Consider the following 16,588-nt stretch of genomic DNA (forward strand, 5'->3'; position numbering starts at 1 on the left):
CAGAAAACCTGGGGCTTCGAGGGAAAAGAGGAGGCATGATTCATTTCATTACACCTGCGCCTCTCTCAGGGGCAGGGCTGAAAACTGAAACTGGGTTTTTCATCAAGGCACACAGGGACGTATCAGGGGCAGAAGTCAGAATGTATTTGTTCTCCTGAATTTTGCTGGATGGAAGGAATTTCAAAGGTTTAAAGGGGTGACAGACATAAAATTAATCTGGGAGTGGGGACGTGTTAAAATGCGGCCTTGGCTGTGGTTTGATGTAAGGTCACTAAGCCCGGTGCCTTTTTCCAAACTCTTGAGTCAGTTCTGATTTACTTGAAGATTTTTCTATTTGGGAGACTTCAGGCTCTTTTCACACAGAGGTCTAAATCCATTTGCAAATGCATCTGTATACGTACCGCAGCACAAACCTGCATTCAACATCTTTGCAAACTTTATTAAAAGCCATAATCAGAAAATGCTTTGGGGACTGATAGAAAGCAGAGTTTTAGAGCAGGATTACAGTGGGCCCACCCATCTGGAAAAATATGGTATCACTGATAGGAAACATTTCTAATGGGAAAATGTTAGCAAACGTAGTTTTGACCCTCCAGAGCTTGATAATAGCTTTCTAGCAAAAATGAATTTTTGTGTTCTGGGATGAGTTTACAGTTTACAGTTACAGTTTACAGTTATAGTTTAGTTTACAGCTTAAAGATGAAGTAGCTTTACCAACAATACAATCTATAGGAATGTAACTGGTTGTGTAGTCCTTGGGGTCCACGTCATGTGACTTCCACATACAGTCAGTGTTTTATAATGATGTCCTTTGGTGCTTCAATAACTACATCCTCCTGGTTGAGGCTTACCTGATTCTACAGCCACAGTGAATATTTTCATAGAGAAAATGTTAACCCTCCACATGGGCGCTTGAGGAAGGTACGCAACTAAGAAAACAGATGAGAAATTAAGTAAAAATCCATTGCAATGATGTGTGGGTGGTCTGTGTCAGAGAACTAGAAGGCTGAGTATATTTTCTGGTTTTTTTTTTCTTTTTTTAAAAAAATATTTTCTGTTTTTTTTTTTTTTAATATATTTTCTGTTTTGAATGAACAAAGAGTTATTGGGTACCAAACTGTGACCAGTATAGGAAAGATTTGATGGTTGATGGCTACATCTATCATACCTCTCTTCTACTAATGTATTTGTAGAGGAGAGTCTTTCATAGACATAAATTGCTGATAACAAACCAACACTGTGAATGGTGGCATGAAACGGAGACTTGAACATTCCTCAGTGAAGATCATCTCATGGCCTCTGTCCCAGGACCGTGAAGGAGAGGAGCAGAGGTAGAACAGTGAAGAGCCAGATATCTTAAGCCTTCACAGTCTTTCCTCTGTTGTGGCACAAGGCAATCCCTGAAAACTGAATGTTTTATCTTCTGTGCTTCTCCTTATTTTTTTAATGAATTTGTTTAGAGGGTGCCTCCACCCTTAGAACAGAGCCAGACTTCCCAAGAGTATTCATTTAGCACTATTTCTGGTGGACCTAATATAAAAAGGCTGCCCATTCCCCTAGCAATTGAGGCCGGGTTCAAATATTTTGCTTTTTTGGAAAAAAGCAAGGGAAAATTTTTATAGAGATGACCTCTCCCTTGACTTACAGCCTATTCTAAATTGGGCTTTTGAGAGACTGTGACCAATCTCTCTAGAATTGAATAGAAACAGATTGAGCTTGGTAGAAATTTCTGTCTGGACCCTACAGTTAGGTAAGTGTGTCTCTCCTGGTCAAAATCCTAACTTCACAGAGGAGTTGCCTGACACTGTCAATTAAGCTCTCTTTCGTTCTCTCAACATAGATCAGTTCTCTTCTCTCCCATTCCTGCAAAATGTCAGGCTAACTCCTGACCAGGAGCCCACTCCTCAACCAGTGGGCCTTGGCTTTCTAGTCACTTCCTCTGAGACTTCCTTGACTCCCCAGGTGAAGAGAGGATACCCCTGCTGAGTTCCCAGAACCTCACAGTTCCCCATCATGGCTCTATAAAACTTGTCACTGCTTCTCTCTGTCTCCCATACTAATCTCTTACCTCCTGTGAAAACAGGGCCATCATTATCATTATGTTAATTTTCCATCCTCAATACCTAATCAGTGCCTCAGACCAAGCAGCTGTTAGGTAGGAATGCAACACATGGAGATGGGAGGGAAGGGTCTTCCCAAGGGAGGAACCGATATGAACACATACACAGGTATAGGCCCGGAAGAGTGCCTATATGGGAGCATGGATGTGGTTTGGCTAAAGCTTAGGGGGACTAACAGGAGAGAAGACAGGAAAGCATCTGGGTGGTTGTGGAAATTGTGAATGTTAGTTCAAGGCAGTGGTCACCAAAGTTGAAAGAGTTACACATGTTGTAATTTCTGATGTATTCTGTATTGGATAAGTGTCTGCATATATTTTCATCAAAAACATGGAGCCATAGATCTCGCCCATTCCACTCGTGGAATATCACTTAATTGGCAAGACCAACCTACATGGCTAAACCAGTCAGTTAAACAGACTTACTTTCTGTCATAAAAAGTTTAGCTTCATTTTCTAATTAAAAACACTATATCCCAGGGCGCCTGGGTGGTGTAGTTGGTTCAGCAGCCGACTCTTGGTTTCGGCTCAGATTGTGATTCGGGTTTGTGGGATCGAGCCTTGTATCAGGCTTTGCACTCAGCACGGAGTTGGCTTGGGATTCTCTCTCCCTCCCCTTCTTCCCCACTCCCCATACATAAATAAATCTTACCAAAAAAATTAAAAAAAAAAAACCACTATATTCCTACAAGGTCATCCACCACCTCATATGTGACTTCTAAGAAAGCTGTTGTCCACAGCACAGAGGCTTGCCAGTATTTTCCAGGGAATGAGATAAAGCGCTGCCCTGTCAGTGTGTCTTACTTGGCTCTCAAGAAATTCCTCGTCAAGTCTAGTGCATTCTCAGATTATCCCTTCGTTTGGGGACAAAGCACAGTTCAGATGGCTCAGGGATGGTTTTCTGTTGTAAAGAGCCAGAGCAGTTGGCAAAGGGTAGGTAGAGAAAAGAAATGAGCTCAATGCCAGCCATTCCCAGGCAAGTCGCTTTCAGGAGAGGGTGCATTTTGTAGTTAAGAATCGAAATTGAGCCCCCTAAAACTATGCTATGTACAGTATAAACAGCTGGCCCTTGAACAAGGCAGGGATATGAGCACCAACAACCCTATGCCATTGAAAATCCATGTATAATTTTTAGCTTCCCCCAAACTTTACTTATAGCCTACTGTTGACCAGAAGCCTCACTAATAATGTAAAGCATCGATTGACATATATTTTACATGTTATATGAATTATTCTTACGATGAATAGAGAAAAGAGTTATTAAGAAAACCATAAAGAAGGGAGAATAAATGCATTTACAGTACTGTACTGAGACAAAATTACCGTATAAGTTGATCTGTGCAATTTAAACCCGTGTTATTCAAGGATCAACAAACCCCAGTTTGAAAGGTGTGGTTTTCAAGAACCTATATTTAGGGCAGCTCTGGTGGCCCAGCGGTTTAATGCCACCTTCAGCCCAGGGTGGGATCCTGGGAGACCTGGGATCGAGTCCCATGTCAGGCTCCCTGCATACAAATTTTATTTATAGGGGTGCTTGGGTGGCTCAGCGGTTGAGCGTGTGCCTTCGGCCCTGGGGTTCCAGGATCGAGTCCTGCATCAGGCTCCTTGCATGGAGCCTGCTTCTCCCTCTGCCTATGTCTCTGTCTCTCTCTGTGTCTCTCATGAATAAATAAATAAATAAAAATTTATTAAAAATTTATTTATAATCTTTTAAAGGTTTTTAAAATTTATTTGACAGAACACGAGCAAGAGGAGCTACAGAGGGAGAGGGAGAAGCTGACTCCCTACTGAGTAGGAAACCCAACATGAGGCTCGATCCCAGAACCCTGAAGACCATGACCTGAGCTGAAGGCAGATGCTTAACCAACTGAGCCACCCAGGTGCCCCTATTTATACTTTTTAAAAATGTCCTCCTCTTAAACTTCTTATATTGGTAGATGTTTATAATTTATATACGATAGACGTGCAGTTTTAAAGTAAATTACATGAGTCTGTCAGAGGATATGTAAGCATTAGTTTACTGATAAGCACATGCAATCAAAAAAAATCTGAGAAGCACTCTTAGGTAAAGTGGAAAGTCACTGAAGGTTTCTGATTAAAGGAGTTGAAATGAGCATAATCATTGGTTGTAGGTGACAGTAAGAGACAGTACCAAGCATGGAGGAAGATACACAAAAGGACCATCCCTGCCTTTGTTGAAGAACCGACAGCCTGACTGACAAGTGAAAAAACAAATAACAATAGTGAATAATAAATAGTGCATCGCTAATTAAAGGGAGGCAAATAAGGATGAAATTTTAAAGAATATGAAAAGAGAAATTGTTTTTTATTCTGTTTTTAAACATGCATTTCCTGCAGAAAGAACTGAACTTTCAACAAAGCCCTAAATGGTGATGGCCTCACTACACTATTTTTATTTCAAATTCCAAGCATTCTATTTGGTCATGTTCCTCCTTCTTCATCTTTAACCACCAAACTGATGTTTTATTTTGATTTGGGGGGCCATATCCTTCAGTTCTTAGAAGAATAAACACCTAAAAATGTGAGAGTTTCTTATTAAGAAGGATTACATCTGTAGTCCTGATCTTTCAGAAAATATCAACAATATAATGGTGAAAATGTCCAGGATAAAAGAAGTCAGAGAAGTAATTTCAGTAGCTTCCCTATTTTTTTTAGAAATTTTCCTATACCCAGAATTTCCCAGAGAGAGGGATTTTAAAAAGTTCCCGAAGAACATCATAATAAGACATAATAATACCTTATAGTTGTGTCTAATAGATCCAGTCTCCAAGGATTTTCATGATCTTATCCTTGCATTCCCATTGAGTGTAAGGGCTATGAAATGGTCAAGAAGCATCCCAGACTCACCTCTTCACAGGAGCTCAGGGTTCCTGACAAACACTTTTGGAAAGAATCCTGAAGCGTCCACCTAGATGCTTACTCAGACCCCACTCTCCTCCCAATAACACCATAGGCATTGTTTTAGCCATTGAGCAAAAGAAAAAACAAACCTTTGAGAACGTAACTACAACTTGCCAAGTACACAATTACTATGTGGCAGAACTGGAATTCAACCCAGGTCTGTCTTACTCAGAACCTGTTTTAGTGCCTGGAAGGCAACTGATCATTTCAGATGAGACAGTTTCAGTAGAGGGGTAGAGTTAGAAAGTGGATTGCGCAGCGTTTAGTCACTTATTATTCATGAAATTTTTGTTGAGAAGGGTGGGACTTCCAGTTATGGCAGAGTGAACAGGTGAGCAAATCCTCTCCCTTAAAAAGCCATTACAGAGCTGGAAAAAATTGATGAAAACGACAATTTTTAGCACTCTGGAGATAGTTCAAAGGTATATAACAATATGAGGAGTGTTTATGCTTGAACAACTGCTAAAATTCTGTACTAACAGCAGGAATCTGTGGCCCTCTTGCCTGGGGATGCTCCCATTTTCCAGCCCTCTTCCCTCCAGCCCACTCATGTGGAAATTTTACCAAGATGGGGAGATGCCATAGGACCAGCATCTTTGCTGCCACAGCCAAAGAGGGCTCACTTGATTTGGAGCAGGAGCAGGCCAGTGATTCTACTAACCTGAGGTTACTGTAGTGGTGGGATGAATGTACACATTTACAGCTGAGAACAGAGGGCTTAAGATCACTATGGACTCCTAGCTGACCTGGAGGATTCATGCATAGAGAAGCTATGAAAAGGCCCAATGGAAAGTAAAAGTAAAAGCCTAAACTTTGAATGTGCTCCTGTGCCCCCACACAAATTCAGAGGACAGAAGCCTTATTGGCTTGAGGTGTGTGAGCATAATTTCCATCCCATGATTGGCTTACCATGGGGCTAATTAGGTACAGGGACAGGAGTGACCCTATAAAGCCAGACTAAATAAATAAATAAATAAATAAATAAATAAATTAAATTAAATTAAATGAAAAAGCAGAGATAGGAGCAGCCACACACTTCGGAGAGACATATTGCATAGGCTGAACTTAGGCAAATTTCTAAATGTATGACACAAAAGACAGCCTTAAGAGAGAAAATCAGAATCCAGAGTTGCTACAATATATTATTTTAAAAATCAAGTTTTCAGGGCTCCTGGGTTGTTCAGTTGGTTAAGGGTCTGCCTTCGGCTCAGGTCATGATTCCAGGGTCCTGGTTGGAGCTCTGCATTGGGCTCCCTGTGCAGGACAGAACCTGCTTCTCCCTCTGCCACTGCACCCAACTTCTACTTGCTCTTTCTCTATCTCAAATAAAATAATTTTAAAAATAAATAAAAATCCAGTTATCAATAAAATATGCATAGAGATAGGGAAGTATGACTCATTCTCCGAAAAAGCAAAAGTCAATAGAAACCATCTCTGAGTGTCCCCAGAAGTTGCAATTAGCAGGCAAAGACATCAAAGCAGTTATTATAAATATGCTCAAAGAACTAAAATGTCATATTTAAAGAATCAAAAGAAATAGGACAATAATGAATCAATAAAGATGCTTAGAAAGGAAAGTATTGGGCAGCCCGGGTGGCTCAGTGGTTTAGCGCCACCTTCAGCCCAGGGCCTGATCCTGGAGACCTAGGATCCAGTCCCAAGTCGGGCTCCATGCAGGGAGCCTGCTTCTCCCTCTACCTGTGTCTCTGCCTCTCTCTCTCTGCATCTCTGGGTGTCTCTCATGAATAAATAAAATATTTTTTAAAAAAGAAAGTATTAAGAATTTTTAAAATGTAATTTCTAGAAGAGAAAATAAGCAATAACTGAAGTGAAAAATTCACTAGAGGGGCTCAAAAGCAAATTCAAGATGGCAGAAGAAAAGAATTAGTAAACTAGGAGGGAGATCAACAGAAATTATCCATTGAAGAATAGAGAAAATAAAAACTGAAGAAAAATGAACAGAGCCTCAGAGACGTGTGGGACATCTTGCATACTAACATATGTATTGAGGAACATCTAGGGGGCACAGTCAGTTAAGTGTCTACCTCTTGGTTTTGGCTCAGGTTGTGATCTCAGGGTTGTGAAACTGAGCCCACCTTGGGCTCTGCCCTCAATGGGGAGTTTGCTTAAGACTCTCTCTCCTTTTCTTTTTGCCCCTCCCCCTCACACATGCAAGCTCTCTCTTTCTCTCTCTCTCTCTCATAAATAAATAAATCATTTAAAAGAAAACAACAGGTGTAATGGGAGAAGAGAGAAGAGGTCAGAAAAAATTTTGAAGAAATCATGTCCTCAAATTTGTCAAGGACAAATTAATCTGTCAAGGACAGATTAACATTTATCTACATATCCAAGTAGCTCAACACACCCAACCAGGAAAACTACAAAGAGATCCACACCTAAATACAATATACAAACTGTTGAAAGCCAAAACAAAATGAAAATCTTAAAAAGCATCAAGAGAAAAACCACCATCATGTACAATGGATGATAGATGATGGATAGATAGATAGATAGATAGATAGATAGATAGATAGATAGATATAGAGATATAATTTCTTGTTTGAAACAATGGAGACTGGAAGGCAGTGGAATTGCATAATCAAAGTGTGAAGAAAAAGCTATCACCCAAGAACTCAGTATCTCACAAAACTATTCTTTAAAAATGAAGGAGAAATTAAAACGTTCCCAGATAAACAAATCTGAGGGAGTTTGTCCCTAGTAGAGCTGTCCTACAAGAAATGCTAAAGGGGTCCTTCAGGGTGATAGGAAAGGACACCAGATAGTAACTTAAATCCACAGGAGGAAATGAAAAGCACTGGAAATGGTAAATTTCTGGGTTAGAATAGGACTCTATAAATATATATTTTCTTATTCACAACACTTCTTTTAAACATATGAAATTGTATAAAGCAATAATTAGAACACTATATTGATGGGTTATAACATATGCATGTGATATATATGATAATGATGAACATTTTATATAATATAAATATAATGATATTAGTTATTAAAAGACATATGTGAGATATATAATAGCACAAAGGAGGGGAGAGAGAGAGTTATATTGGGACAGCTTATATTTTACTGAAATTAAGTTTGTATTAATCTGTAGTAGATAATATTAAGAGGTATAGTATAATCGCTATATTAACTATTAAGAAAATAGCTTAAAAATATGTTAAAAAGTCTACATAAGAATTAAGTGGCACATTAAAAATACTTATTTAACACAAAAAGTGACAGTCAAGGAGGAAGAGGGGAACCAAAAAGAAACATCTAGAAAATGAATACTAAAACAGTAAATATAAATCAAGTCAGATCAATAATTACATTAATTGTGAAAGGTGTAAACATCCTAATCAAAAGTAGAAATTGGCTGACTGAATAAAAAAGTAAAATCCAACTGTAAGATGTCTACAAGAGACACCCTAGATTCCATGATATTAATAAATTAAAAGTAAAAGGTTGAAAAAATATTACTATGGATATAATAACCATAGGAAAGCCAGGGTGACTATATTAAAATCAGACAAAATAGACTTGAGACCCTCCCCAAAAAACTGGTACTAAAGACAAAAAGGGACATTTAGTAATGATTAAGACATCAACTCATCAGGAAGACATAATAATTACACATATGTACACAATAACAGATCTACAAAATATATGAAAGAAAAACAGGGGACTTCAATACCCCACTCTCAATAATGGATGGAACAGCTATATAGAAAATCACTGAAGGTCTAGGAGAATTGAACAGAATTATCAACAAACTTGGCCAAATTGTTATCTATAGAACTCTGATCGACAACTGCAGAATAGATATCCTTTTCAAGCACATATGGAACATTCTCCAGAGTAGCTCATATGTTAGGACATAAAATATGTGTTCAATAAATTGAAAATAAATTTAAAATAATTCAAATTAAAAAAAGAATTCAAATCATGCAAACTATGTTCTCTGACTACAATAGAATTAAATTAGAGGGCAGCCCGGGGTGGCTCAGCGGTTTGGCGCCTGCCTTTGGCCCAGGGCGTGATCCTGGAGTCTGGGGATCGAGTCCTACGTCGGGCTCCCTGCATGGGGACTGCTTCTCCCTCTGCCTGTGTCTGCCTCTCTCTCTCTGTGTCTCTCATGAATAAATGAATAAAATCTTTTAAAAAATAAATAAAATTAAAAAAAATAAAATCCTAAAATCAATTAAAGTAATACATCATATTAATAGGATAAAGGACAAAACCCACATGATCATCTTAATAAATGAAGAAAAAATATTTGACAAAATCCAACTCATTCATGACAAAAACTCTCAACAAATGAGGAATAGAAGGGAGCTTCCTCAACTTGATAAAGGACATCTACCAAAAACCCACAGTTAATATCCTGTGTCCATCAGCTGATGCATGGCTAAACAAAATATACTATATTCATATAGTGGAATATTGTTCAGCATAAGAAAGAATATAATTCTGATACATCTGCAACATGAATTAACCTCAAATACATGCTAAGGGAAAGAAGCCAGATGCTATATATATAATTTATATATTATTATAATAATCATATAATTATAATAATTATATAATAATTGTAATTATTATAATTATTATTTATATATATAAATAATGATTCTTTTGATATGAAATATCCAGAAAAGGAAAATTTATAGAGATGGAAAACAGATCAGTGGTTACATTGGGTAGAGAGCAAGCTTGACTAGGCTGTATGTGCATGATGCGCTGGCTGTTGATGAAGGAAATGACGGCAGCCATCCTGGAGACAGCTACCAACCACAGATGGGAAGCCATTAGAAGGCTTTAAGTAGAGAAGCGTTATGATCTGACTTTTTAACAGGTTCATTCTGGCTGCTGTGCCAGGAAAAGACAGCAAATAGGCAGGAGGAATAGAAGAGGCAGGGACAGTGGCATTAGCCCAGAGTGGCTATAATAGAGGTAGTGAAAAGTGGTCATTCCATAGATATATTTTAAAGGTAGAGCAGTTAGGATTTGCTGATAGACCGATGGGAATGATAGAAAAAAAAACAAGAGCCAATGACAACTCCCAGGTTGCTGGAAGAATGGAGTTGCCATTAACTGAGATGGGAAAGGGGAGGAGTATGTTTAGGCAGAAAGATTAAGAGCTTAGGTTTAGGAATCTATTAGATATGGAAGCAGAGGAGTCCCACAGGGAATTGGATATACAGGTCTGAAATTCTAGAAAGCATTCCAAGTTGAAGACATATGTATGTATCAGTTTATGGAGAATATAAAAGCTAAGAGTCTGGACGAGATCAACAAAGGAGGGTGAGTAGGAATGAGGCCTTCAGCCCTTGACGTTAAAAATTTAGGAGAACCGAGAGGAAACAACAATGGAGACTGAGAAAGGGCCACCAGGAAGAAAACCAGAAGAATCCTGGAAACCTAGTGAAGAAAGTGCTTCAACTGAAGTGCTTCACAGTGGTCAGTAGTGTCAAATGATGCTGATAGGTTAAATAAGCTGAGAATTGAGACTTGACCATTGGATTTGATGATGTGGAGATCGTGGACAACCCTGCCAAGAGCAGTGTTGCAGAAGGGGTGGGGGCTGCAGGCTGTTTCCAGTGGGTTCGAGGAACGGGGGAGAGAATCTAGAGGCAGGGATGGCAGGGATTGTAGACATTTCTTTGCTTTGAAGATGAGAAAAATGAGATAGTAGCCACGGGCAGAAGTAAAATCAAGGAAGGCTGTTTTGGAGATGGAGGAATATGTCTTTATACTAAAAGAAAACATTGAGGGGCACCTGGGTGGCTCAGTAGTTGTCAGCCTTCAGCTCAGGTTGTCATCCCGGGATCCTGGGATCGAATCCCGCATCAGGCTCCCCACAGGGAGCCTGCTTCTCCCTTTGCCTGTGTCTCTGCCTCTCTCTCTGTGTGTGTCTCTCATGAATAAATAAATAAAAATTTTCTTAAAGAAAAACCATTGAATAGAGGGGGAAAATTGATGTAGGAAACAGAAAAGAGAATCACTAGACTAATATCCTTGAGTAAGCAAAGGTGGGATATAATCCAAGTGGAAAGGTTGGCCTTGAATAAGAGCATGGACAGGTGAGCAGCTAGAAGACAGGCAAGAAGACATGGGTTAAGTCACAAATAGGTAGATTGTTAAGAAAAGTCATCCCAAATTTGGAAATAGGCGAACAGGATCAGAAGGTCTCTTTTTAGTGAGGAGCTGTGCTCTGGCCAGCAGGCCCTCTGGGGATTACCTGATTTTCCTGGGGCAGGTATCTTTGCTTCACTTTCTATTTACTATTTTTGAGGATATTTTGCAATTCTATTTCTATAGAAAACTTACAGCAATGCAAACTGTTCTTGTGTGACAGAAATGCAAATTACTCCTATCCTGTAGGAAAAAGGAACCTCACAGGGTATGGGAGTTTGGTTTTCGCCTCGTAGGGCATTTTTTAATCTAACCTAGCAGTCTTATTCTAATATTTATAAATACATATCCTGATGAAATATCGCTCCTGTTCAAGTGTTCTTTGTACCACTTTGTCTTTTTCCTTAGTTAACAAATCATAACTATATGCTTATTCTATATTTGTATGAGTCTAATTTTAACTTTTTGAAAATTAGATTTTAACAATTGGTGGGGGCTTGTGGACAATCTCTTCTGATTGCATCTATTTTCGCAGGATGCAAAGATATGAACTGGGAGTGGAAATGGAGAGAAAATTTGGGGGGGTTGAGTGTTGTGAAGAAGATATCAAGACTTTTAGGAAAAAAAAAAGACTTTTAGGAGAGTGGGAAGGTGTAGAGACTAAGGAAATTACACTATGACTGCTGAGCAATGTAAGGCCCACTGGTTCCTAGTCATGAATTTTAAATGGCTGTCAGGATGCCACAGCCATGCCTGCAGGCATGGGGTAGGCAGGTTAGATTTAATCAGGTTTGAGGTTTTGCTAAGTGAGCACAACAAAGAAACTGGAGTAAGGGAGTTGCAGGTGTAAGCAAGAGTACAATTATAGTGATGGACTATGAAAAGAAGGACAGGAAGACACAAGGGGGTAAAGGACAGTAAAAAGGTGGAAGGGTCAATGGCTTGCTTGTCAGTCCTGCTAAAGAAGCATTGGTGGAATTGGCTTTCTCTTGCTGGAAAAGTGGAGGTGGTGGTTGGATACTGGGATGCTTAAAATTGAAATTGTGATGGGGGGGCACTGGATGGGGTGGGGATCCTTATTAGAACTAAGAAGTGAGTGGGAGGATGGAAAGAAAAGTACGAGTGTGAATAAAAGGAGATTTACGGTAGTAACTCAAGCAGGAAATGACACTATGGTGGTTTAGTGCTAATTTGTGTAAATAAAGAGTGAAGGGTCAAGAAAAGGGGGTAATTTGTAAACCAAGATCTAGGGGACTGTGAGCAAGAATAAAAACTAGGGCACAAGTGCATGGGATTAGTATTAATAAAATTGGAGGGGGCCCTAATGAGATAAGAGGGAGGATAATATCAGGAACAAGAAAGAAATAGAGACATTTGTTGAAGGATGGGATAAAGCTGTTGGAGCTCAGGTTAGATCCCTTAATCCTATCACTAAATTAGGAATCTAGGTTATCTGCTATGAGTGAACGGGTAAGAGTAGATTAGGGGTTTAAATGATATAGAAGAGATTGGGAGCAGCTGGTATGCCATGCCTTGGGAAATGAGTAAAAGAGATGAGTCAAAGAAATCATACAGCATGTGGGGCAGAGAAGGATGTGAGAAGTTGAAGTCCTTGAGGAAGTTGAGAGATTATCTTAATCTCCTATGTCTCTGTAAATGTGGAAAACACAGTATGCTACTTATATGGGTTAATGTATATAATTTACATGGATTACAAGGTTGAAATTTTACCAGTGTTTGCCACGGCAAGCACTACAACAATGGTGCCTGTAAATTCGTCTTGAGCTCTGGAACCCCATACTTACTACTTACTCCTTACTCAACTAGCCCTTGCTATTTGTGTGTTCTGAAGGTATCCAGAACTCTCTAAGGGAAAGCCAAAAACAATCTTACTTCAACCTTACCTCAAAAAAATAAACAGAAGTAACCCTCCCCATCTCCTCTATTTCCTATCATGATTACCAGCCTAGACTCCAGAGATAGAAAACTCAAAGCCTTTTCATGTCCCTCATTCCCCGATCCAATTAGACACCAATTTCTACACTGTGAACAACCCTCAAAGCTTGCTCCTCCTCCTATTAGGTTTGCTTGCAACTGTCCAAAATCTTAGGAGATTTACAGATTCCAAACTGAGACGTGGGAGAGTGAGGCAGAGTGGTCACTTCCCACTCCCAGCATAGAGGGAACCAGCTCTCTCCCAGGTCAAATTCACACATGCTCCTGGATGACTAAGCTCTGCTGGGCTCCTGGGCTCCAGTTCCAGTTTATGCAGTAGCACAACCTGTGGTCCCACATTAATACTCAGAGCCTTGTTTTATTTTTTTAATTTTTTAAAAAATATTTTTTAAATTTATTCACAAGAGACACAGAGGGAGAGGCAGAGACATAGGCAGAGGGAGAAGCAGGCTCCCTGTGGGGAGCCCAATGCAGGACCCCAGGATCACACCCTGAGCCAAAACAAAGGCAGATGCTTAACCACCCTGGGAGCCACCCAGGTGTCCCAAGATCTTTAAAAAAAAAAAAAAAGAAAAAGAAGAATGTAATTTTGCGTTTCTAGATGATCTTTATGTTTTCAGAGCACTATATAAAATTAATGCATTACAATAAGGAAACTTTAGAGGCCATCCACTCAGTCAGTTGTGCTATAACTAGTATCCAGATCTCCCAAATCCCAATCCAGTGATCTATTTAGAGGGCTGTTTTAAAGCAGGTATTGTCCTCACACTGCTGATGGGGAAAGTCAGACACTATACAGCTAGGGACCTTGCCAAAGGTTGTGCTGCTTAATCACACTAGAAACCAGAATTCCCAGTTCCTAGTAGTTATAATGGCTCTGAGAGTTTACACTCTTGTCATTGAGGAGTCAATAAAGTCTTAACTTCAATATTTGTGATTCCTAATCTTTACTTTCCCTAACCACTCCTCACCCCCAACCACGTCTTTCCTTGTGTGTTTTATTCTGTCCTCGTCTCCGACTCTTTTTGCTTACTAAGTAAATAACCAACCACTACTTTTCCTGACATCTGGACTTCGTCTTCTTTGGCTTCCTTAACAATGCGCTTGGGGTTAGGCTGCGTCTTTGCTCAGGCTGCTATAGCAAAATACCATAAACTAAAACAAACAAACAAACAAACAAAACCATAAACTGAATGGCTAACAACAGAAATTTATTTCACAGCTCCTGAGACCGAAAGTCTGAGTTCTCCATGTCAGCATGGCTGAGTTCCAGTGAGGACCCTTTTCTAGGGTGCAGACTATCATTTTATTATATCCTCACATAAGAGAGCTCTCAAGGGTCCTTTGATAAGGGCACTAATCCCATTCACGAGGACTCCACCTCATGACCTAATTACCTTTAGAAGCCCCACCTCCTATTTCTATCATAGTGGAGGTTGGAATTTCAGTATATGAATTTGGGGGCACGCATTAAATCCACTGCAGGCAGTCTGGGTCTTCAAAAGGCCTTGACCACCCACTGAACCCCCAATCCAATGACTGAACTAGCATCAAGGAAACAAGTTTCATAGCTTGTTAGGTGACCTACATTCCAGGTTAGTTTTTTTTTTTTTTCCTTTGGAGCAACTTTGATTTACTATCAGTCATTTCAGGCATAGTAAAGCAGAAGGGCATTCTGAATGTAAAATGTCTTTGTTTTGAGCACAAAGGATTCCTTCCTTCTCTTTTTCTTTTCCCACAATACAGGAACTGGGCTCTGTCCCTTGGGTTTGGTACAAATAAACCAAGCTGCTGAAGGAACAGGGTAAGCAAGTTGATTTTTGTAGTTACAGGCTGTTCCACATAATCCATTTACAAGGTCAGCAGAGACCACAACTTACCAAAACAAAGAAGTATGTAATCTAAAATGAGGAACTCTTGATCTGTAAGAAAGAAGCAAAAAAACCTTTTGGGGTTTCTAAAATAGCTTATATTCCTGACTCTATTGGAACAAAATATGCTGGAGGGTAAGGAAAAAAGTACATGGACTAGAGGGTCAAAATAGCAAAGTGCCCGTGAGTACAGGGCCGCATATGTTAGAACTCTGCACCAGCCTTCCTTGGTGTCTTATAATTGAAAGGTTTGGGGATTTCAACATGTAATTAAAGTTGTAGATATAAAAGTGGTTCTTTATTAATGTTTTTTGGGGAGAAAACAGTGGATCAGAAATGAGGGTCTTAAAACCTGAGGAAAGAAGTGAGGATCCCAGAGAGGAAGGCTGGACTAGAGGCAGCATGGGCCAATGTGTGACTTTATTTTATTTTCTAAAGATTTTATTTATGCATGAGAGACACACACAGAGAGAGAGGCAGAGACACAGGCAGAGGGAGAAGCAGGCTCCACGCAGGGAGCCCAACGTGGGACCCAATCCCGGGACTCCAGGATCACGCCCTGAGCCGAAGACAGGCACCAAACCGCTGAGTCACCCAGGGATCCCCCAAGGTGTGATTTTAGATAAGTTATTTAACCCCATGAATCTCAATGTCTTCTTCTGTAAAATGGAGGTACCAAGCACTCCTACCTCACAGGAGTGTTGTGAAGAACAAAGTAAAGCTGTAAACTTCTCCATCTGGAGATGAAAGCACAGAATAGTGACACTGGTACCAGTGGTGGAGATGCTGGGAGAGGGGGATGGTAAAGGAGCTGGGGACTTTTATAAGCCAAGAAATAAAAGGATTGTGAAAGAATGAATAGATTGGGATTGGAGGGCTAGGAGATAACCCTGAAAGGCTGAATTGGGAAGAGAAGCCAGGCTGGGCTTTTGGGCTTTGGTTGGCTGTGGAGAGAGGGTTCAGCCTAAAGCAAGAGAATGAACCCAGCTAGGAGACCAAAACCAAACCAAACCAAACAAACAAAACGTAAAAAGAAAAGGCTTTTTTTTTTTTTTTTTTTTTGCCAGGAGTAAAAGAACTAAGAGAAGTGGCTTCGGGAGGGGCATTGGTGGTACAAGTGGTGTGCTGGTACATGTTTAACAATTGGCTGAGAGTGGGGTGAGAGCCTAATTTGTAGTATTCACTGGTTTATTTCTGTGGTGTAAATATAGCCACCATTGCTGATTTCAGGCTTCCCACATGATGTCCAACTGGTTCACAAAAGTCCTGATGACTGGGGATCCCTGGGCGGCTCAGCGGTTTAGCGCCTGCCTTAGGCCCAGTGCGTGATCCTGGAGTCCTGGGATCAAGTCCCACATTGGGCTCCCGGCATGGAGCCTGCTTCTCCCTCCTCCTGTGTCTCTGCCTCTCTCTCTCTCTGTGTCTATCATAAATAAATAAATAAATCTTAAAAAAAAAAAAGTCCTGATGATTGGCTTAATGATTGGCTCTAGCAGACCAATGATGGTCTCTAGCAGACCAATGAGTAGGGGGACTAGCACAAAAGCATAAGGGTTTCAGATTAGGGAGGAGCTCTCTGACTTTA

At 40.0% G+C, this 16,588-nt stretch overlaps 1 long non-coding RNA gene across 2 annotated transcripts in view; it reads left to right on the top strand.

Annotated features, from left to right (window-relative positions):
* Positions 1-15,499, top strand: part of LOC111092735 — a 59,542-nt gene extending 44,043 nt beyond the window's left edge. The window contains exons 5-6 of one of the 2 annotated variants that reach the window (XR_005380114.1): positions 14,879-14,936; positions 15,442-15,499. This is a non-coding gene — a long non-coding RNA (uncharacterized LOC111092735). Of the gene's footprint in view, positions 1-3,854; positions 3,898-14,878; positions 14,937-15,441 lie in introns of those variants that run through there. The other variant, XR_005380112.1, reaches the window with a different exon arrangement.
* The last annotated feature ends 1,089 nt before the right edge of the window (positions 15,500-16,588 follow it).

This window comes from Canis lupus, chromosome 27, assembly GCF_011100685.1.
Source record: "Canis lupus familiaris isolate Mischka breed German Shepherd chromosome 27, alternate assembly UU_Cfam_GSD_1.0, whole genome shotgun sequence".
Classification (NCBI taxonomy): domain Eukaryota; kingdom Metazoa; phylum Chordata; class Mammalia; order Carnivora; family Canidae; genus Canis; species Canis lupus.